We start from the raw sequence: 22978 nt of genomic DNA, 5'->3' as shown, positions 1-22978 counted from the left end.
CTTTCCTTTTTGTTTGTATCCTAGGCTCCCAGCATAGTGCCTTGAACATAGCAGGACCTAAATAATCTCTTGTTGAATTAAATAACAAATAGTGATCTCTGATTCCTGTCCACCTATCCAAAACCTACAAGACCCTAACTCATGTTCCACCTCTTCAGCCTTCTCTGACCACCCCCACACCCCAGGAATTTCTCTCTTCTCCTCTGAAAGTGAAGATAAGGCAGCACAGTTGATTAGTGTCAGAACAGGCAGGAATCCAGAAAGCTAGTCTCTGATTTCTCAGATTAGCATTCTTTCCACTCTACCCTATGCAGGAATTATGATACATTCTGCTGTATTCATCTTTGTCTCTAACCAATGAATCACACTGTCCTTCCCTAAGGTCATGACATAGGGTACTAGCTCCCAATTAGCAAGTCCTGCTTTATCAACTGCAAAGGTTCCAGAAACAAAGATGAAATCAGCTTTGGGAAATTTAATATGCCGACTTCTAAGTCTGGGCTAAAGGGCAACGGCAAGATGAAGAGAAAAATGGTTCCCAAAAGTCATCATTAGGAAAAGGACTTTGAGCATAGAAAAGATTAGCCGGACAACTGAATCCATCAGCCCCAGCCTGAGATCCCTGACCATGATCAAAGAAACCTGACCTGAAAAGAAATCTCTTACCCTATGGTGGTTGGGCTAGGTGGGGGTATCAAGGTCAAGGCAGCTGGAAGGATGTGATTGCCACAATGCAACCAGAACTGCCCTCTGGCCCCAGTCAACCAATCCCCCAATGCCCAGCCCACGGATGATCAGACCTGGGCAGTCACCCATATGCACCCCCATAGCCCTTATGTGCCGCCATGTCTCTAACATCTCTCGGTGGCAGGAGGGGTCATAAGAGCTAACACATTAAACATGTAAATGCCCAGAAAGGCAAACTCTAGAAGTCTCCACAGAGGACCTGAAGGTTGGGATTTTTATTTTCTTTTATCAGACTTAGGGTTTCATATTTTCTACTCCTCCTTCCCCATGCTAGGCCAAAAAGATAAGACAAATAGTTTTAAAGCTGGGAAAACCTGGCTTCAAATCACCAAGCATTTAGTAAGTACTTACTACATACTAGACACCATGGTAAGTGCTTGGGGATAACAACAGGTGTTAAAAAAAAAAAAAGACGATCCCTGCCCACGAAGAGCTTTTACTCTATTAGTGAACACAACACATAAAAGGAAACTGAAAGGGGGAGTGGGGAGAGAAGCACTATAGCAGGATGGAGAAGTCAGGGGAGTGGAGGACCCCTGGTGGGAAATGAAGCTTTCTAACCATGTGACCCTGAACAAGTCATTTAGTCATGATAGTTGGGCTTATGTAGACTTTAAAGGTTTCCAAAAAGAGGGAGGGGAAGATAGAGAGAAGAAGAAGAAGAAGAAGAAGAAGAAGAAGAAGAAGAAGAAGAAGAAGAAGAAGAAGAAGAAGAAGAAGGGGAAGGGGAGAAAGGGGAAGGGGAAGGGGAAGGGGAAGGGGAAGGGGAAGGGGAAGGAAGGAAAGAAGGAAGGGAAGGAGGGAGGGAGGGAGGGAGGAAGGGAGGAAGGAAGGAAGGAAGGAAGGAAGGAAGGAAGGAAGGAAGGAAGGAAGGAAGGAAGGAAGGAAGGAAGGAAAAAAAGAAATCATTCTGATTTTGAAGATGGGAAGACTGAGGCTAAGGGAGGTTAAGTGATTTACCCAAAGTCATACAGCTACAGTCTGAGGCAAGATCTGAACTCATGTCATCCCAACTCCAAGTTCATCACTTTACATTATGTCACCTCGATGCTTAACCTCTCTGGGGTCAACTTCTCACCAAGAAAAGGGACTGGGTCTGATTGCTCTAATGTCCTTTCCACCTGTAAATCCTATGATACTATGAATCTTCCTTGAACATTGGGAGGCAGCATGATGTAATGATATAATGGAAAGCATTCAGTTTAGTTAGAAGTCCCTAGTTTGAATTCCAGCTCTCTTAATTACTACCAGTGTGATTTCATCCAAGTCACTTCTGCTCTGTAGGTCTGTTTCCCCATCTGTAAAAAGAACAGATTGCATCCTAAAGTCTCTCTCAGAAACCTTTTGACAATATTGTGTCCCTTCCTACCTCTATATTCCCACCTCCCTACCTTTACTCACATCCTTCTCCTCATCTCATCTTTACAGATGAGGAACTGAGGCAAACAGGGTTCAGTGATTTGCCCAGGGTCACACAGCTAGCAAGCATCTGTGGTCAGACTTGAACTCACATCCTCCTGACTTCAGGGCCAGCACTCTATTCACTGTACCACCTACCCACCCTGTGACCTTGTTGGTGGAGTCACACAGCTAGTAGATAACAGTAAATGAAATTATTAGTCAGATCCCTTAACTCCAATTTCTTTTAAAAATTAAATTTTCATTTTTATTGAAAATTTAACAATTGTCAACCAGCATACCCTTAGAGAAAGAAGAACAAGAAAGAGAATTGTACATGAAATGTTTGCTTCTGTTACATGCAGTTGTTTTGGTTCGTTTTTGTTTTTTAAAAAAAGATATAAATTATGCAGGGATAGGGACTGAATTCAGAGGAAGCTAAGAGGCAGAATAGATAGAGTGCTGGACCTGGAGTCAGGAAAACTTGAGTTCAAATCTGACCTCAGACACTTACTAGCTATGTGACTCTGGGCAAGTCATTTAACCTTGATTGCCTCAATTTTCTCATTTGCAAAATGAACTGAAGAAGGACATGACAAACCACTCCAGGATCTCTACCAAGAAAACTGCTGAAGGGGTCAAGAAGAGTTGGACAAGACCAAAATGAATCCACAACAACAACCAAGGTGACACAGGATCAGAGACAGGATTTGAACTCAGGTCCTCTGACTCAAGAGCCAATATTTTTCCCCTATAGTGCTCTCCCCTACAACCTTACAAGGTAATTAGTGTAAATGTTATTTTCATTTTACAGATGATAAAGCTGAAAGGTCAAGTTACTTCTCAACATCATTTAGTTAGCAAGAGCAGATTTTGATTTGACCCTGAAAAATGACTAATATTTATTCCACGTCATATAGATTTAGAGCTGGAAGGGATATTAGAGGTACCAGGGCCAGCATCTTTATTTTACAGATGGAAAACTGAGGCCTAAGGAGGTAGGAAGTTCCAAACTCACAGAGAAAAGAAGCAGCAGAGTTAGGATTTGAACTCAAGTCTTCCAGCTGTCAAACCCTGTACATTTGCACCATGCCATGACACAAGTCCTGGAGAAGATATTCTCATCTGACCAGTTTCTGTCCAGGACCATGCCATGCCCATGCCTTGTAACTCTGTTGAAGCTTCTCCTTGGAGGGGGTGACTATTTTCAGTCTCCATCGATTCCCCCACTGCAGAGCCCAGAGACCTTGTGCCACACCCAATTTGCCCAGGGGTGAGGCGTGTGTCATACATCATTCATCCCAGAGATGATCTCCCTTCCTTGTACCATTAGCTTTCGACTCTGATTTATGACCACAGAAGCACTGGCTGCTAATGTGCCACTTAAACCTTATTGGCCTATTAAAATGATGGAGACAGAATAGATGAATGGATGAATGGATGGATGGATGGATGGATAAGTTGGGTGACAAACAGGCAAACATACCATCTGTGGTGGTTTTCTCCAAATTGAATTAAGAACAAACCCAATTCCCTTTCTTTTCAGTGTCTCTCATGTCACAGATAATAGCCCCTAATCATTCATTTTCCTAAAATTGTCTGTGTTGGGAATAGACAGAATCCAAGTGGGGGTTGCCAGCATTGTGTTCCAGGGCACTGAAATTTAAAGCCCACCCAATGCCACCAATACAGGATGCAATACTTCCTTCTTCCAATCCCATCCAGTCCCACTTTCATGGCCCACTTCATCTCATCTACAAATCCCCTGGATCTCTCCCAAGTATCCATTCCTTAAGTGGCACAGAAACCTAGGTGCACAGTAAGTGTGTTCTCCAATCTGTCCCTTAATCTCCTCCTATGCTACCACCACCTCTCTTTATCCCTAGGTCTTCAAATTCCTAGTTATTGGTTCTAATTGGGAGCCAGATGGTTCAAGCCTCCACCCATGTCCTTCCAGCCCCCATTATATAAAGCTCATCCCCCATTTGACAGCTCAGGAAGCCAGGACTCTTAAGGAGGATGAGCCAGTAGCCTATGGCCTGCCTGGGGACAGAGAGAAGCAATCACCATAGCAATCAACTATCATTTTCTAAGGGCCTACTAGGTACCGGACACAGTACCAGGTACTGAGGATTCAAAGGAAAAATTAAATTAACCCTGTTGTCCAAAAGCTTACATTTTGAACTCTAAGCAAAGCCAGCCCTGCAAAATCTTGGCATTGGGAGGCAGAGAGGCATGTTGCTCTTTCCTGGTAGTTCCAGGGTGATAGGATAGAGGGAAGACAAACAGACAGATAAAAAGAGAGAGACAGAGACAGAGAGACAGAAAGAAACAGAGACAGAGAGACAGAGACAGAGAGAGAATGGATGGAGATGGATGAATGAACAGATGGAGATAGGTATATAGATAGCCAGATAGAAAGATCATAGAGCATTTATTAAATACTTATTGACAGTGTACGATGTATAGGGGATACAGAAAAAAGCAAGCCAATCCCTTCCTTCAAGGAGGTTATATTCTAATGGGGGAAGAAAGCATATAAAGGAAAGCTGTAAACGGGGGGAAAGGAAGGGAGTAGGAGCATGCAGAAGTCACCTGTAATCTGCTCAAGGAAGCCAATTAAAATTCTCAGTGGGAGCATCTACAGCACAGAAATCAGCAAAATGTTACAAATGAAAGGTTTGATTCATTGTTTTGTGGGTTGTTGACTTTAAAAAGTGATGATGAAAATGTTAACAACGCAGATTAAATGCTAGTGTGTGTTGTGTACATTCTTTTTTGGAAAGCTGGTTGTTAAACATTTACTAGCACACCCCTGAAAAGGGTAAAGAGGCCTGACAAGCACATGGCCAGGGAATAGAGTAGAAGACAAGGGTCATGCAAGATAAGACCAAAAATATCCACGAAAATCCAGAGTTTACAGTTTTCCCTTGGGGAGAAAGTGAAGAGGACTCACTTGAAGACAGCACAGCTTATGGAGATGGCCTAGAAACAACACCCTTTGTAAATTTTTATGCTCAGGCCCTTTGCTGCACTCACCCTGACCCATTAACTATTTGGTGTGCTTTTTTTTAAAAAAAATAAGTTTATTATTTATTTTTAAATTATTTTTTTTTTAATTTTGACTTACAAATTTTCTCCCATCCTCCCACCACTCCCTCACCCACTGCAAATGCAAGTAATATACAATCTGCATGTGAAATCATGCAAAACATTTTCCATATTGGTCGTGTTACCAAAAAAAGGCAAGAAAATAAAGTGAAAAAAATTATGCTTCAATGTGCACTCAGACCTCATCGGTTCTTCATCTAAATGTAGGTAGCATTTCTCATCATGTGGCTTTCAGAATTGTCTTGGATCATCATATGGACAAGTAGCCACACTATTGATGTTACTATGAACAATGTTCTCCTGGCTCTGATCACTTCACTTTGCATCAGTACACATAAGTCTTTCCAGGTTTTTTGAGATCATCCTGCTCATAATTTCTTAAAGCACAGTAGAATTCCACCATAGTCATCTGCCACAGCTTGTTCAGTCATTCCCCAATGGATGGGAATCCCCCAGTTTCCAATTCTTTGCCACCACAAAAAGAGCTGCTATAAATATGTTTGTACAAATGGATCCTTTTCCTTTCTCTTTGATGTCTTTGGTCTATAGACCTTGTAGCGGTATTGCTGAGTCAAAGGATATGCATAATTCCAAATTGTTCTCCAGAATGGTTAGACCAGTTTACAACTCCACCAACAGTCCATTAGTGTCCCTATTTTTCCACATCCCCTCTAGCATTTATCATTTTCCTTTTCTTACAGGTTAACCAATCTAACAGGTATGAGGTGTTAAACCTGGGAGTTCTTAAAGTTTTCTTTCTCAGTTATGTCCTGCCTCTCCCATCAGACTAGGAACTCCTAAAGGGTAGGAATCCTGTCCCCCGTCTTCTGAACTGCCCCCTTCTCCTTATTGTTGTTCATCTTTTGCCTTCAAAAAGGACCAGTTATATCACAGAGTGATGTCTTGACTTTCATATAAATTGGATTTAAGCAAATCAAAGTTGCACAAAGTCACCAGCCTCCCTCTCTCTTTCAGAGTCAGCAAAGTCCAGTGGCAAGACAAAAGTTGAGATGACTGTCTATGGTCTGGGATGCATTGGATGACCTTGGTGTCTTCCAGAGTATCTACTTCAGCTGCCTTCATGGCTATGGGAACAAATTGTTTTCATCTGCCCATTCTGCCAGGGGAAATCTTCACATCCTTGGAGTAGACACTCCCTAGTAGAATTGAAGTAGACTCATATCAGTTATCCTCCATTTATCCTGTTTGCTGAGATGGGTTTACCAGGGTGTGGCTGCTGCACATGCTTATAGCTTCTTGGAGCTACAGGTGAAGTTGAACACCAAAGGTGGATGAGCAGCCCCCAAAATGGCTCACACCAGAGGTGCTAGTCTTCCCTGAACACCCCATGTTGAATACCCTTTCTCCCTAATACACAAGGGGCTCATTCAGATTCATAAGAACATTGGATCATAAATTTAGAACTGAAAAGGATTTGAGAGATCATGGTTCCCCACTCCTTTACTGTAATACAGGGAAACTGAGGCTCAGAGAGGTTCATTGATTTGCCCAGTACGTGGGTAGTAGATATCTGAGGCAGGGTTTGAAGTCTAGTTTTTCTGACTCCAAGGGTGTTTGTGAGTGACCTAGTCACCTAGAAGGGACAGCTAGGTGGTGCAGTGGATAGAGCACCAGTGCAGAAGTCAGGAGGACTTGAGTTCAAATCTCACCTCAGACACTTGACACTCACTAGCTGCGTGACTTTGGGCAAGTCACTTAACCCCAATTGCCTCATCCTGGGTCATCTCCAGTCATCCTGGTGAATATCTGGTCACTGGATTCAGATGGCTCTGGAGGAGAAGTAAGGCTAGTGACTTGCACAGCCCTCCCTCACTCAAAACAAAGTCAAGTGCAGGTCATGTCATTATTTCTCTGCTGGCATGGTCTTCTTTGGCAATGAAGGATGAACACACACATGGTTACCTGGAAGGGCCTGGAGCAGAAATACCTACATTCATGAGCAGACAAGAGAAGGGACAAAAGGGTGCAACCAGAGAGAGGAGGAAAATCAGCCAGAGAAGCAAAAAGCTTCATAAGGACCCAGGGAGTGGGGATGAATAATGTTTTTAATTGTTCTTTAACTGAGGTCTTCCTGCCTCCAAGGCCAGTTTTCCATCCATTATGCCAAGCTGCTTCTAACAGTCCCTATCTTTCTCCCCAAGGAGAATAAACAGGAATTTAATTAGCAGATTCCAATAAGGAAGAGTCTTTTCCCCAGGGAAGCCAATCCTCCCTGCAGCTCTAAGTAGGAACCAACTAGGGATTCTCTACAGGACCCAGTTTGGTGCCCTGCCCACACTCATCCATCATTCTTTCCCTGTTCTTTTTCCTCTTCTGCCCCCTTCAGATAGTAAGACCAGATTCCCTCTCCTCTCATAGCTTCCCATGTCCCTTTCTCCTCTTCTCCTTCCCACCCCCCAACACCCAACCCCCACCATGTTGCTTCCAAGAAAGCAGGTCTGGATGGGAGGAAGATGCAAAGAAAATGGCAAGTCATTAAGATATATTAAATCATGGTGAGCTGCTCCTCCCTAGCCCCAGGTGGGCTCAGCCCCCAGCCCACTGCAAGCACAGCATTAAGGCCAAATTGAATTAGAATAATTAAACTTTGGTCACACTTTTAATTTTATGCCGGATATAACCTAGCTAATGGAGATTAAATAAAGCTCTGACTTGGGGGTGGGGGTGGGACTGAGCTGGGAACTGCAGAGGGAGGCTTAGGGCATGGGGGAGAGGAGAGAAGAGACTGGGAGCAGCTGAGGGAAGTGATGAAGACAGAACCTTGTGTGTCGGTGTATATGTGTGTGGCAAGTCTTACCACACCTCCCCCATCCCCATAGATTAAGAAGGTCTCTGATCTAAGCATTCTGCCAAGACCAGTACTCCTAGACCTAACTCCCTGAGAACTGGGAGTCAGGATCAAGTGTGAGATGCCCCAGTGTTTGGGACATTGACTGCCTTTGATGTATTTCACACCATTTGTCTTATGGGGCTTTCTTTATATCACCAGGATTTCTATTTCAAGTAAATTCACCCTCAGTGCCTTCCCACCAAAGAATTATCTATTTATGTATTTGTTCTGTATATATTTATTTCTGTTCATGTCTCTAATGGAATTTGAGTTTCATGAAGGCAGGAACTAATTTTATTTTTAATCTTGGAATCCTCAGCATTTGGCACAGTACACAGTAGGTGCTTAATTCTTGTTTGCTGATTATTGGATTGATTAATAAACTGTTTTTGCTCTCACTACACTATGAGGTCATATGATAAATTCTGGTTGGTCTAAGGGGGAAGGTTCGGTGTTGGGGAGGAGGGTGTAACAGCAAGCACCTGGCACACCCAGGATGACCTGCTAACACAGGTTCTTGGATATGCTTTTCTTAAAGGAAAGCAACTTTTAAGGGGTCAACAATCTTCTTTAATTACATTCACTAGTTCAAGGGAAAAGTCAGCACCTTGAACGTCAGAGAAAATACAAATAGAGAAATTAGCAAAAAGACCAACAGACAGGGTTCTGATTGCCTGAATCAAAGCAATATTGCTATACGCTTTACATGCACCACTGAATCGCTTTACACCTGAGCAGTCAGGGGTCTGAACATACGGCTACTCAGATCTCAACCAGGGAATCACAAGGTCCTTCTCATAAGAGACCACCCGAAAGTAAAGTACCAACTTAGAGTATATATATACACTTCTCAGAGCCAGAAGGTATCACAAGCCTTGTGACTAATCAACTTAGTACCAAAAGGTGTGCCAGTCTTCCTACAAGCTAGCTTCCCCCTAAGCAAGTTCCTCCTTAGGCAAGTCCCTTCCCCAGTGGTATGAAATAGGACTATGTGCTTGCTCCCATGCTTTCTAGCATGATGTTTTCAACCATGTTGTCAAAAGCTTTCAGTGAGGATGAACTGATCAGCTACCGCACTGATGGTAAATTCTTCAATTTGAAAAGGTTACAAGCCAAGACCAAAGTGGAGGGAGTGTTGGTACATGATTTTCTGTTTGTAGATGATTGTGCACTCAATGCAGCCTCTGAAGCTGAGATGCAACAAAGTATGGATCAATTCTCTGCTGCCTGTGCTAATTTGGGCCTAATAACTAACACCAAAAAAACACAGGTGTTCCATCAGCCACCACCACACCATCCATATGTGGAACCATTGATTACAGCAAATGGAGAAGTTTTGAATGCTGTGGATAAGTTCACTTACCTTGGTAGTATACTTTCCAGGGATGTGCACATTAACAATAAGGTTGATGCACGCATTGCCAGAGCTAACTCAATGTTTGGGAGTCTCTAAAGAAAAATTTGGGAGGGAAGAGGTATTAGACTGACTACAAAACTGAAGGTCTACAAAGCCATTGTGCTGACCTTATTGTTGAATGCCTGTGAAACATGGACAATCTACCAGCGCCATGCCAGGAAACTGAATTGCTTCCATTTGAACTGTCTTAGGAAGATTCTGAGGATCACCTGGCAGGATAAGGTACCAGACACTGAAGTCCTTGTTCAAGCTGAACTGCCAAGCATTCAAACTATGCTTCAGAGAGCACAACTCTGATGGGCTGGCCATGTTGCTCGAATACAAAATGTACCCTTGCCGAAAAGACTATTTTATGGAGAACTTGCATGGGGCAGGAGATCACATGGTAGTCAGAAGAAGCAATACAAGGACACTCTCAAGGTATCTCTCAAGAACTTTGGGTTTGACTGTAAAACATGGGAGACACTAGCCCAGGACCTCTCAGCATGGCATACCCACATCAGACAGGGTGCTGTGCTCTATGAGCAAAGTAGAATTGAGACAGCACAAAGTAAAGGTAGGATGTGCAAATCTGGAAAAACCACCCCAAATATTCACATGGACTATTGTGCCCAACTTGCAGTAGAGCATTCCAAGCTCATATTGGTCTTATCAGCCACAGTCAGGCATACTGAAACTTCACTCTATCATACTGATGTCATTTTGGTCCTCTTCAAAAACACAGGACAACAACCATTAATGGATAAGGAAGATCTTATTATCCCATTAATATTACAGGGGGTGACCCTCAGGGCTCATGTTTATGAGTAGTTTTGAACCTAATTTCCATATGACAACCTTTCAAATACTTTGAAGACAGTTATCAAATAACTCCTCTTCTCCAGCTTAAACAGCCCCATTTCTTGCAGTTGAGCCCTAGATGGCCTGATATGCAAGCCCCTCACCAGCTTAATCACCCTCTTCAGGACACAGTACAGACTAGAGTGTACCATGGTGGTTCAGGGACACCTAACTATGGTGAACTCGCACCAGTCATGGCCCTAGGCAGAGAGGTGGAACCCCAATTCAGAGGTACCATTGTAGTCATTATGTGGACTATTTTCCTGGTTTTGTTGACTTCACTTTGCATCAATTCATACAAGTCTTCCAGAGATTCTCTGCATTCTTAATATTTACCATCTCTTCCAACACAGTAATATTCTACTACATTTATGTGCCACAATTTGACCAATCAATGAGTTTTTATCTTTGCTACAAAAAGAGTATTTATCTCTAATCTAAAGAGCCTTGGAGAAGGAAATGGCAAACCACTCCAGTAACTTTGCCAAGAAAACCTCAAATGGGGTCACAAAGAGGGGGCAAGACTGAAACGGCTGAACAACAACAACAGAGAGTTTTTAGAAGTCATCTCATCCAATTGCTTCATTTTATGTATAAGGAAACTGGAAAATGACTTGCCTCAAGTCACACAGACAGTAAGTGACAAAATCAGAATTTGAACCCAGATCCTTGGACTCCAAAAGCAGCATTCTTAACATTGTACTATGCTTCCTCCAAAATTTCCTAAAATGCACAACTGGAAATATAATCAGATGAACTGACACAGCTGACCCTCAGAGGAAAAGGTCACTTCCCTAGGGCTGCTCGGTCCCAAGAAGGGGGAAATAGGTCAGAGGCTTTCTCCCTTCCACCCTTACACCAGCCTGTGATTTAAGCTCCCTATTACTCTGTGGGAGCGAGGTAAAGGCAAAAGTTCCAAACATAGCTGCAACACTCCCACAGAACTAGATTAAAATGTAATTAGGAAATATTTAACAAAATACAATGAAATATAATGTTAATATATAGTTTTCTAAGTCAATATGCAGATACCTGAGTAAGTCACTTAACCCTGTCTGTCTCAGTTTCCTCATCTGTAAAATTAGCTGGAAAAGAAAATGGCAAATCATTCCAGTATATTTACCAAGAAAATCCTGAATGGGGACATGTTGAGATGGACATGACCGAAAACAACTGGAAGAGTCAATATACACCCAAATGAATTCTTATATATGGATCACTGACTTCCTCTTCAGTTTGAGTTTGACATCACTGGTGCAGGGGATGGAGTTCTGAAATTAGAGTCAGAAAGACTTGGATCCAAATTCTGCCTCAGTTATCTATCATCTGTGTGATTCTGGATAAGACACTTAATATCTCTGGGCCTCAGTTTCCTCATCTGTAAAATGAGGGGGGTTGTAATTGATGGCCCCTAAAGTTCTTTCCAATTCTAAATTAATGATGCTCCCCACCTCATATTAGTAGGCAGTTGGATTGCTCAGTGGATAGAGTACCTGGCCTTGAGTCAGGAAGACCTGAGTTCAAATCTGACCTCAGACATTCACTAGCTGTGTGACCCTGGACAAGTCACTTAACTCCTTTGCCTCAATTTCCTCATCTGTAAAATGAGCTGGAGAAGGAAATGGGAAACTACTCTAGTATCTTTGCCAAGGAAGTCCCAAATGGGTTGTGAAGAATCAGACACAACTGAAAATGACTGAACAGCAATGAAATAATACCCCATCTCTTCCATTTCTTCCTATACATACAAAAAAAAAATAGCACATGGGAAATACCTAAGACTCTCCTCCAGTGCCATCTGGGTATAGAGAGGAGACACAACAGCCTTCATTCCCCAAGAGAGATTTCTGGGCTTCTCCACCAGGATGGAAGGAGCTTCAATTCAGAGATGTTAGATATAGATATACAAACAAAATATCTTCAGCCTTAGCCCTCTCTAAAAGCAGGGGACGCTTCTGACGGTTATCCCAAGTTTAAGACTTGCTTAGGGTCAGCATCACACAAAACCTTAGCTCGTAGGCTCCCAGTGAGGTTCCTTTTTATTGACTAATCAACGTGACTTTGAGTTCAAAACAAAAGACAATCAAATAGCATAGAAGAATAAATATCCACAAAAATCCCACTTCTCCATACAATAAGGAAGGATACTCCCCCAGAATCTCACAGCAACTGCCTTCTCAAATACCTGTTATGGGTCGCACCCTATCCCTTGTCATTGCCGTTTTGTATCATGGGAAAAAGAGACCCAGGCAGTTAGACACAACAAACACCGCCTTGACTCTTAAATTATTCTTCTGCTTTCCTAGCTCAGAGAGAAGAGGGAAGAACTCAGTCACTCACGGGAGGGGGTAAACAACCTTAATGCAGCCCCACAGCTGCCCTGGGTATCTCAGCACACACTGCAGGCAATCACAGGAACCTTGGCTGCTCCACGTGGCTGACCATGACAGCTGTATTCTCCACTGCCAGATGTGCACACCTCCGTCCCTATACCACCATCTCTTCGGCCCCACTGGTCCTGGAAGGACCAGCAATAGCGGCCATAACCTTTTCTCAGAGGCTAGCTTCATTACAAAAAATCAAAACCCGTGCTCAGAGAGGAATCTTTGCATGGGATAGTCCACACACAGACAAAATCATCATCACCATACCTTATATAGTGCAGTGCTTATAATGGCATTCTTGTGTTGTATACTCCACACAGTGACCCCCAGGATATAACAATAATAACTTGCATGCAAATAGTACTTTAAGATCTGCAAAGTACTTTACAAATATGCTCTTACTGGATCCTGACCACAACCCTGGGGAGTAGGTATTATTACATCCATTTTACAGATGAAGAAACTGAAGCTGTCGACTCATGATGTTTGAGACATTCTGCTAATAAGTGTAACTCTCTGCCCCAAAGCACTGTGGGGGATTTAGTTGAAAGAGTCTTTGCCTGCTTAGATATGAGTCCCCAACAAACCCTTTGGATCTCAGAAAACAAGGCCAAGGCACCTGTGGTAGGAACTCTATGCTAAGATACTACCCTTGACAAACTAGATTCGTTTTTTCCTTAGAGAGGAGGGAAGAGAATTAGCATTTATTATTTATCAAGTGGCTACTATTGGTCAGGCACTGTGCCAAGCATTTTCCAAATATGAACTCATTTGACCCTCACAACAACTCTGAGAGGTGGGTGCCATTACTACTTCCTTTTTTTATACATTGGGGAAACTGAAACAGATAGAAATGAAGTGACTTGCCCAGAGTCACACAGCTACTAAATGTCTGAGGTTGGATTTGAACTCCTGATTTCAATGTCTTAAAAAAGATTGAAAAAGACTGCCTTGAGTCTTAACTGATTCAAAGGACTGAGGTTCAGTCTGTTTATGTAGTTTCTTGGTAGACTAAGTACAAAAAAGGCATGAGGAGTCACCTGCTCTTCCCTCAGGCTTCTGACCCACAAACCATCATGGAGAATACAGGGGAGGGAAGCTATGCTCAGCTGAATCAATGCTGTGTCTTTGCTAAATATCCTTTCTCTGCTTTAGTAAGTCAACCTCATTCTGTTCACTGTTGGAGGCTCTGTGAGGGTTTCATTTAGTTCCAAATCCAAACTTGCCTGAGACAGTCTGAGACAGTCCATGGCAGGTGATACTGGTGAACTGAGTCATGGGTAGGAGCAGTATGAAAAATGGTCAAATGTTCTCCAGGACAAAAAGCCATTGGGAATATTAATTGTTGGATGAGACCCTCAGAAAGGGCCAATAGAATCTGCTGCGAGCTGCTTATGTAAACAGTGAATTTTTAAAGGGTCAACCCCATACCTATAACTATCACACCACCATCTCTGCCAGGTTGCCCTTTGACACAGAAATTTTCAAAAGGCTACACAGGGTCAGATTAAGTGTCCAACTGAGCCAGGGCTCCTCCTTCTGGTAGTGACATGTTGGATGAGAGAAAGCAAGAGAGAATACAGGGAAACCCTGTCCATTAAAGGTCAGTACCATGTCCCCCATATACCTTTGACTCAACATAGCCACCAAAGTGAAACTCCTAAAACCCAGCCCCTATCCCTTCCCTGCTCAAGAAGTTCCAGAATTCTCTCTCTCGCTCTCTCTCTCTCTCTCTCAATCGCTCTTTCTCTCTGTCCATCTCTCTCTCTCTGTCTCTGTCTCTGTCTCTCTCTGTCTCTGTCTCTCTCTGTCTCTGTCTCTCTCTGTCTCTGTCTGTCTGTCTGTCTGTCTGTCTCTCTCTCTCTCTCTGTCTTTCTCTTCCTCTCATTCTTTTACCTCTGAGTTAAAACACAATTGGGGGGATGGATTTCTCTTTTTATTATAAATTTATCAAACATGAAAATTTCAATGTGCAAAGCTCTGTTGGACTTTCACAGTCTTTCATAATCTTGCTCCAGACAACTAAGATTATTGTACATTACTCTTCTTCTCATATTCTATATACCAGGCAAACTGGTCTGTTGGTTGTTCCCTGTGCAGACATCCCATCTCTCATCTCCATGCCTTTGCCTGCACTGTCCCCTATTCCTGGAATGCCCTCTCCTCTCTTCTCTGGCTCACAGAATCTCTAACTTCCTTCAAAACTCAGATCAAGTGCTACCTCCTAGAGGAAGCTTAAACATGATCCATCCCCAACTATCGCTGGCTTCCCCCTCCCAGAAGTTAATTTGACAATTAATTTTATATGTATGTGTGCTATTCCCCTTTTCCTCCAATAGAATGTAAGTTCCCTGAGAGCAGGTGTTGCTTATTTTTGTCTTTGTATCCCCAGTGCCAAGCTCAGTGCCTAGCACACAGTAGGCAATTAATAATAATAGCTTGCATTTATATAATGCTTTTAGGTTTGTGAAGTGCTTTACAAATATTATCTCATCTGATCCTCTCACAATAACCCTGGGAGGTAGGTGCAATGGTTCTCTCCATTTTACAGCCGAGGAAACTGAGGCAAGCAGAGGTTAAGTGACTTGTCTAAGGTCACATAGCTGGTGTCTGAGGCAGGATTTGAATTCAAGTTTTCCTGACTCAGGTCCAGAATTCTATCCATCCAGCTGCCTAGAATTAGTAAATGCTCATCAAATAGAGGGGACTGGAGTTATATTATCCTGACTGAATAGAGTGGAATCAAATCAACCCCATTTTACAGAAGAATCTCAGAATGGATGAATGACCTGCCTTTTATTGTTGCTATTCAGTCATTTCAGTCGTGTCTGGCTCTTTGTGACCCCATTTGCGGATTTTCTTGACAAAAATACTGGAGTAATTTTCCATTCTCCAGCTTATTTTACAGATGAGGAAATTGAGACAAATAGGATTAAATGACTAACCCAGGATCACAAAGCTAGTGTCTAGGCTGGATTTGAACTCAGGTCTTCCTGACTCCAGGCCCGGCATTCTATGCATTGAGCCACTTAGTGCCCATCGTGAACTGCCTAGGATCACAAAATTAGTATGTGAAATCAATTCTGATCTTAAGTCCCACATAGCAGGAGCCTTCCCCTATTAGCTATCTCAGTGTCTATAATTCTTTTCATACAAAGCTCTCAAAATAGGGCAAGGATCATGTCTTATTCATCACTGTATCCCTTACAGCAGCTTGTACAGTGCTGGTACATAAGGCGAGCTCATCCTGATTAATTACAAAGCAAATATCACACCCTGTCCCTCTCCTCCCTTTTCACTGAAGACCAGCTAAAGCAGAACTGCAGGTCCAAACCTTCAGGCGCAGCCCCATCGGGACCCCGGGTGACAGCTCATCATAGACCACTCCACGTGAGAGCCAGGAGAGACCTTAGAATCCATCTAATGAGGACCCCAAGAGATAGTGCATGTGTGGCCCTTTGCAAGCCTCAAAGTGTTACATAAATGGCAGCGTTTACTATTATGTATTTAACCCATGCCTCTCATTTAACAAAAGAGGAAACTGAGGCCCAAAGATAATGGAGGACCGGCTTAACAACAGCTGGGAGTGGCCTCCGAGTCTTTCCTTTAAGAAAAAGATTTTCTGATACTTTTAAAAATGTTATTTTTGTTGATATCTTCTGCCTCGCTGGCTGTCTTATACAACCAAAAAAAAATTAAGAAAAACATGAGATGGAGAGGTAACGCAGGTCAACAAAATCATTAACCTTGTCTGATAGCGTTGCAATATTCTGTAGCCATAGTCCCCCACCTTGGCAAAAAAAAAAAATAAGTGGGTGAGGGAGATACATTTTCTCAACTCTACTCTCTTGTCAAGTTTTATCATTACAATTACACAACTTTCAGCTTTGTCGTTGTTGCTTTTTCTACTTATTTACTTTGTAGTGGTCATGGTGGGTATTGTTTTTCAGATTGTGAAAACTTAACTCTGCTGCTTTTTGTTTTGACACTACAATCATTTCCAGAAATGCCTCCCTTCTTCCCCCTTCCCAACTTGTAATGGAATTCTCCCTTGTAACAAAGAAAATCCTTCCCTGACTTGAGTATCAGCTTCCTTGGTGGGATCTTTTCATTTACCTTGCTGCATTGTTTTAGCCCTGCTTTTATTTGGTGTCTGTTATTTCTACTACAACATACTTTTATTTAAGATGCAAAAAGCTGGCCATAGGTGGCCACAACTCTTTGTGGGAAAATGAGGTAGAATAAAGAAATAAGTATTGTCATCCCCATAATGCCCATTTCTGCGGTGCTTTGAGGTAAATCTTACAGTGTTTTCCTACCATAGCCCTATGAAATATTTGGTGCAACTGTTGTTGCTGTTAACTGTAGTCATCAACCTCATTATTATTCTAATTTTATAGAGAAGGAGATTGAGACTCAAGAATGGAAAGGGACTAACACATGGTCATCCAGTGAGTGTCAGATCTAGGATTTGCACGTGGGTCCTTTCTGACTCCAGTTCCCTATACCACATTCTGTCAGCCAACCTTGGTCCTCGGGTGTTGTTGATCAGTCATTTTTCAATTGTGTTCAACTCTTCATGATCCCATTTGGGGTTTTCTTGGCAGAGACACTAAAGTGTTTTGCCATTTCTTTCTCTACTCAGTTGACTGATGAAGAAACTGAGGCAAATAAGATTAAGGGACCTGTCCAGGGTACACAGCTAATAAATGTCTAAGCCAGATTTAATTTAAGAAGATGAGTCTTCTTGACTGCAGTGTGGGAGCTCTATCCACTCTGCCACAAATGCTATACCCAGAACCTGGTAGCAATCAGCAGGCTCCTACTTTTTATCACCATCTCAAAGGCCAAGTACCATGGAAAACAGAGACAGAGACAGAGAGATAGACAGACTGAGATAGAGAGATAAAGAAATAGAGAGAGAGAGGGGAAACACAGGCACAGAGAGACAAAGAGATAGAGACAAAGAGAAAACAGACAAAAAGACAGATCAAGATATGGAGACAGAAACAGAGAGTGAAAGAAACAGAAAATGAGAGATAAAATATAAAAGAGTTTGTTTCATTTGTTTCTGTTGACTGATTTTCATTTAGCCTGAGGCCTGGCGTCTTTTAGGTTCCAAAGACATTGCCAGGGGCTCACATTCAAAACTTTTAAAATTGAGAATCACCCAGGAGGGGATGGACCTTTCTCTCCCTCAAGTCTCTATGACCATCCTCTCTGCAGTGTGCCTGTCAACGCCTTCTCCCCAACATCAATAAGGGAGTCACATTTCTGTTGTTTCCTTGCTTTTCAACCATCTAATATGGGGTCATTCTCAAGGAGTCCTGGGGGCTCATCTGACTGAGATGATCCAATGAAAAATTGGATAAATGTAGAAAATCAAGATAGAGACAAGTATTTTTCATCCATCTCTCAAACTATTTTTGGTCAACAAGGAAAGTATTGGGTGAGATTAGAGAGCAGAATTGGGGTAACTTCTGTTGCTTTTCACTAGTTACTCCAATTTACAATGCACCTGAATCTGGTGACACCAATAAGAATTCATATACCCTACAACCTTCAGATTAGAGACTCACTGTCCTGTTGTGGGATCTAATCATTAACAGTCTAGACAAAGACATGGAGGTAAGTGAAGAGGTGTACAATAACAGCAAGTATAGCTGGAATGTAGTGCATGATGGGTAGTAATATATAATCAAGGGCAGCTCAGTGGATAGAGTTTCAGCCCTGGAGTCTGGAGGATCTGAGTTCAAATCTGGCCTGAGACACTTGCTAGTTATGTGATCCTGGGCAAGCTACTTCACCCTGTTTGCTTCATGCAAAATGTGCCTGGAGAAGAAAAAGACAAACCACTTCAGTATCTTTGCCAAGAAAACCCAAAATGAGGTCATGAAGAGTCAGACACAACTGAAAAATGAACAACAACAAAAATATGTAACCATTCTGTAAATTGGGTCCAAATTGTGAAGGACTTCAAGGGCCAAGCAGAAGAGTTTGCTAGAGATAATGGGGAGCCACTGAAATTTTTTGAGCAGGGGAGTGACATGACCAGACCCCTGCCTAAAGAAAATAAATTTGATAGCTACTTAGAGAATGTATTGTAGAGAAAAGATATTGAACGCCAGGAGACAAATTTGGAGTCAAGTGAAATATTCCAGATGAGATGTGATGGGAGTCTATGCTAAAGCAGTTGTGGCATGAGTAGAGAAAAGGGGACAGATGTAAGAGATGTTTCAGAGGGGGGACCCAGAAAACTTTGTCACTCAGTGGGTTGGGAGCAGGAGAAGTGGGAGTGAGAATGATGAATCAAGGATGACTTCTAAGTTTTAAACATAGGTTATTAGAAGAATAACAATGACCTTGACATAAAATAGGGAGTTACGATGAGGGATGGGTCTAGGGGAAATTTTTAATAAGTTCTGCTATGGACATGCTGAAATGGAGGTGACTATGGAATGTCCAGACCAAAAAAAAAAAACATCCCCCACACAGATATTTGATGCTGGCACTCAGGAAATAGAAGAGGGAATCAGAGAAGAGTACAAAACCTAGGTTTCTCCTGATGTCTCCCTCTTTATGCATATACGTTCAGTGGTAATTCTGGATTCATCTTTCTAGGAAAGTACATGGTACTGTCCATGGTGCTGATCATTTTGGGCTATCTGACCAAGTAACAATATTCTGGGGAAATGATTTACCTATCTGCAGAATCCTGGCTCCAAAAGTGCCTTCCAGAGGCAATTCAGGCCAATCTTGTGCCTAAACTACTTAAGGAAGAAACAGGCACCTGTCCTATTATTTGAAAGTTTCCAGAGTAAGAGATTCCAAAATTACTCATAGGTAATATCTAACAAGTCATAAAGTTCTTCAAACTTCCTCATTCAGTTTGCAGTGTGAAGATGGAGGCCCATCATCCTTCTCCATCTTCTACAAACCACTGCCACAATGATCTTTAGTAGGAGAAGAAGCATACATGGCACGCAGTGAGGGTTTAATTAATACTAATTTAGTTGAATTGAGTTGAACTCATAAAGGTTTCTGAGTCAGAGAAGGGAGATGACAAGTTTCTCACCATCAGCTTTGTGCTGACATTCATCTGGGAGAGAGATAAAGAATCAGAACCCAAAGTAAAAGAACCTGATTTAGCCTCATTTTACAGCCCAGAAACCTGGGTTCAAAAGAAGACAGAAGTAGGTAGCATGTTGCAGTAGAAAGCTCTAGATCTGGAGTCAGGAGGCCTGGCTTAGAATCCTCACATTATCCCTTAGTCTCTGTGTGACCTTGAGCAAATGGGTCTCAGTCACCTGAGAATAAGGGGATTGAAGTAGACTAGATCACCTGTAAAGTCCCTTGCAAATCTAAATATTATCCTAAATCTTAGCTCTCCCAACTAGTCATTATTACCATGGGCAAATAACTCTGCCTTCCTGAGCCTCAGTTTCCCTATCTGTAAAATGGAAGTTCTGACCAAGATTAAGATTATGAATGATCCCTGGGGAGCCTACATGACTCCAGAGCAAAAGTATGACCATCGTTCTTTAGTTTCCAAGCCAGGAAAAGAAATTTTCCAGGTACGAGGCTCTCCCAGAAGCTCTCGTTTGCATTAAAACAATTCAATTCTCCTCTCAGGCATCAAGAAAGATCCCTCTGTGGCTTTGATGATAAAACTGAAATAGTCAGTTACCTAGAAATATCCCTTACACATCCCTACATTTCTTCATGACATAATTTAAATAGAAATTACCTTGTGGCTCTGAAAATCCAAAGTTAATCTTCTTTCCCCAACTTCCAACCAGAACCATACAGACCCCGAATCTGAAATTGGCAAGGATTTAAAGCTCTCCATAATCTAGCTCCCACCCGCCTTCCTGGCCCCATTTCAAATGACTGCTCTTCCAGCCAAACTGAAGGGACGGCTCTTCCAGAAACTGGGCACTCCAGTTTACCCTGCAAGGATTTGCATTCCATGCCTGGAATACACTCCCTCCTTGCCTCTGTTTCAGAATCTGTCTTTCCTGTAGATTTTTCCCTCCAGAGAGGCCTCCATGAGGCAGTTTGGCAGAGTAAATGAAGAACCAGCTTTGAAGTCAGGAAGGTCTGGGTTCAAGCCCTGCCTCTGACATCTACTGGGCAAGTTACTACCTCTCAGTGCCCTAGGCTACTCTCCCAGATTATGAAAGTAGTGATGCCAACCTGCATTGATAGAAGTTTCCTCACCTGAAAGGAAATCTCAGGGGTCCTTCTCCATCTATTTATTTGCATATTGTGTGCCCTCCCCCCACACTTACCTTATTGTGAGTCTGTTTCCTTTGAGTCTTTTTATTCTATTGTGTATCACAGTGTCTACCACATAATTAGCAGTTAATAAATATTTGTTCACTTAAATTGTCCTTTGAGATTGGAAGAGCAGCTCAATTTAATGGAAAGAGATTTTTTTGGAGTCAGAGGACCTGGCTCCATATTCTGTCTTTGTCAACTCTGTGGCCTTGGACAAGTCACTTAAACCCTCTGTGCCTCAGTTTCCTCATCTGTAAAATGAGGTTGATCTAGATGACCTCTGATATCCTTTCCAAATCTAAGTTTATGAATCTCAGAATTCATTTTATGGATATGAAAGCTTAGGTGACTCATCTAAATTCCCACAGCAGGTAAGTGGAAGAACTGGGATGTGAGCCCATGTATGTAGGTTTGAAAGTTCAGGGTATTTTCTCCATGTGTCTGTATATCTCTGTTTCTGTCTGTTCTCTCTGTCTCTGTCTCTCTCTATCTGTCTCTCTGTCTCTCTCCGACTCTGTTTCTCTGTGTCTCTATCTTTCTCTTTGTCTCTGTTTCTTTATCACTGTCTCTCTGTTTCTATCTCTCTGTCTACCTCTTTGTCCCTGTCTGTCTCTGTCTCCATCGGTCACTGTCTGTCTCTGTCTCTATCTCTCTGTCTCTCCCTTTCTCTCACAGTGCCTTCCTCCCCAGACTCTGCAAAGAGCAGCAGCTCCTTCGTGGTCTCCAGAAGTAACTCATTCTCTCCACGCCCCCACTTCCCTCCACTGTCTCTCTCTCCCTCTCGATCTCAGTATCTGGCCTAATTGCCTCTCTTCTCGGCAGATGCGTGTGAGGATTTATGTAACGCGCTGAGGGCAGTGGTGGAAGCCAATTTGAAAGACTGCTTTCACACGTAAGAACTTAATGCTACACCAGCCTTCAGGAAAATGAGCCGAAAGCCTTCCAAGGGTTCCTTTATGCGGCACGGAGGGAAGAGCTGGGGAGGGGGTGCGGCTCATCTTTCTCCCTCTCCCAGAACAGAGGGGAGAGAATTTGCTGGTGTCTGTGCTCACTCCTTCCCAGTCTGGCTGCCTTCCTATCTCATCTCCAGGTGACACCAAAAGATTAGACGCTTGAGGGTAGCTGAGCTGATGACTGGGAAATGTCTCATGGTTTAATTTCTCTTTGCAGCTTGAGATAAAGGAAAGAAATCTGGACTGGGAGTCAAGAGACCTGGTTTCAAATCCTATCTGCAGTACATAATACATAGGTGACCTTGGGCAGGTTGCTTCCCCTCTCTGAGCCTCAGTTTTCCCCATCAGGAATATGGACATTCAGAACTGGAAAGGACCACCTACCCCAATCTCTTCATTTTACAGAAGTGGAAATTGAGACCCAGGAAAGTTAAGTGACTGCAGGGTGTTTTGCTTTTGTGAAGACCTGTATTTTCATTAGTGTAGGAAGTTATGTAACTTGATCATCATTTATTCTTAGAGAGTTGCCTAAGAGGTTAAATTACTTACCCAGGGTCACACAATCAGTATGTGTCATAAGCTGATAGTCAAATCATTACCACTACCTCCACCACCACCTACCCTGAGTTTCTGATGACCCAAAACCCTGAACCCAAGAAATAATAGTATTCTCCAGACTCCTGATCCAACTTTTAGTCTAACCTCTACATTCATTACTGAGAGGAGAAATTGCTATGGGGAAGGGACCCATCTTTGTTGACATGGCCAACACTAACTGTTGACGAAGGCCTACTCTATGATGGCCCCTAGGAGAGGAGACAGGGGTACAAAAAGGAGAATTGTTATAAAGATAGAGATGGCAGGACCTGACAACAGATGGGGAAGAGTGAGAAAAAGTGAGGAGTCAAGGACGGCACTTAGGTTGTGAGCCCAGGGGACTGGGAGAATGGTGATATACTTGACAGTAACAGAGAAGTTTGGAAAAGGGGAAAGTCCA

The sequence above is a fragment of the Notamacropus eugenii genome, chromosome 2 (assembly GCF_028372415.1).
Source record: "Notamacropus eugenii isolate mMacEug1 chromosome 2, mMacEug1.pri_v2, whole genome shotgun sequence".
NCBI classification, from domain to species: Eukaryota; Metazoa; Chordata; class Mammalia; order Diprotodontia; family Macropodidae; genus Notamacropus; species Notamacropus eugenii.
This window is presented reverse-complemented; position numbering follows the sequence as displayed.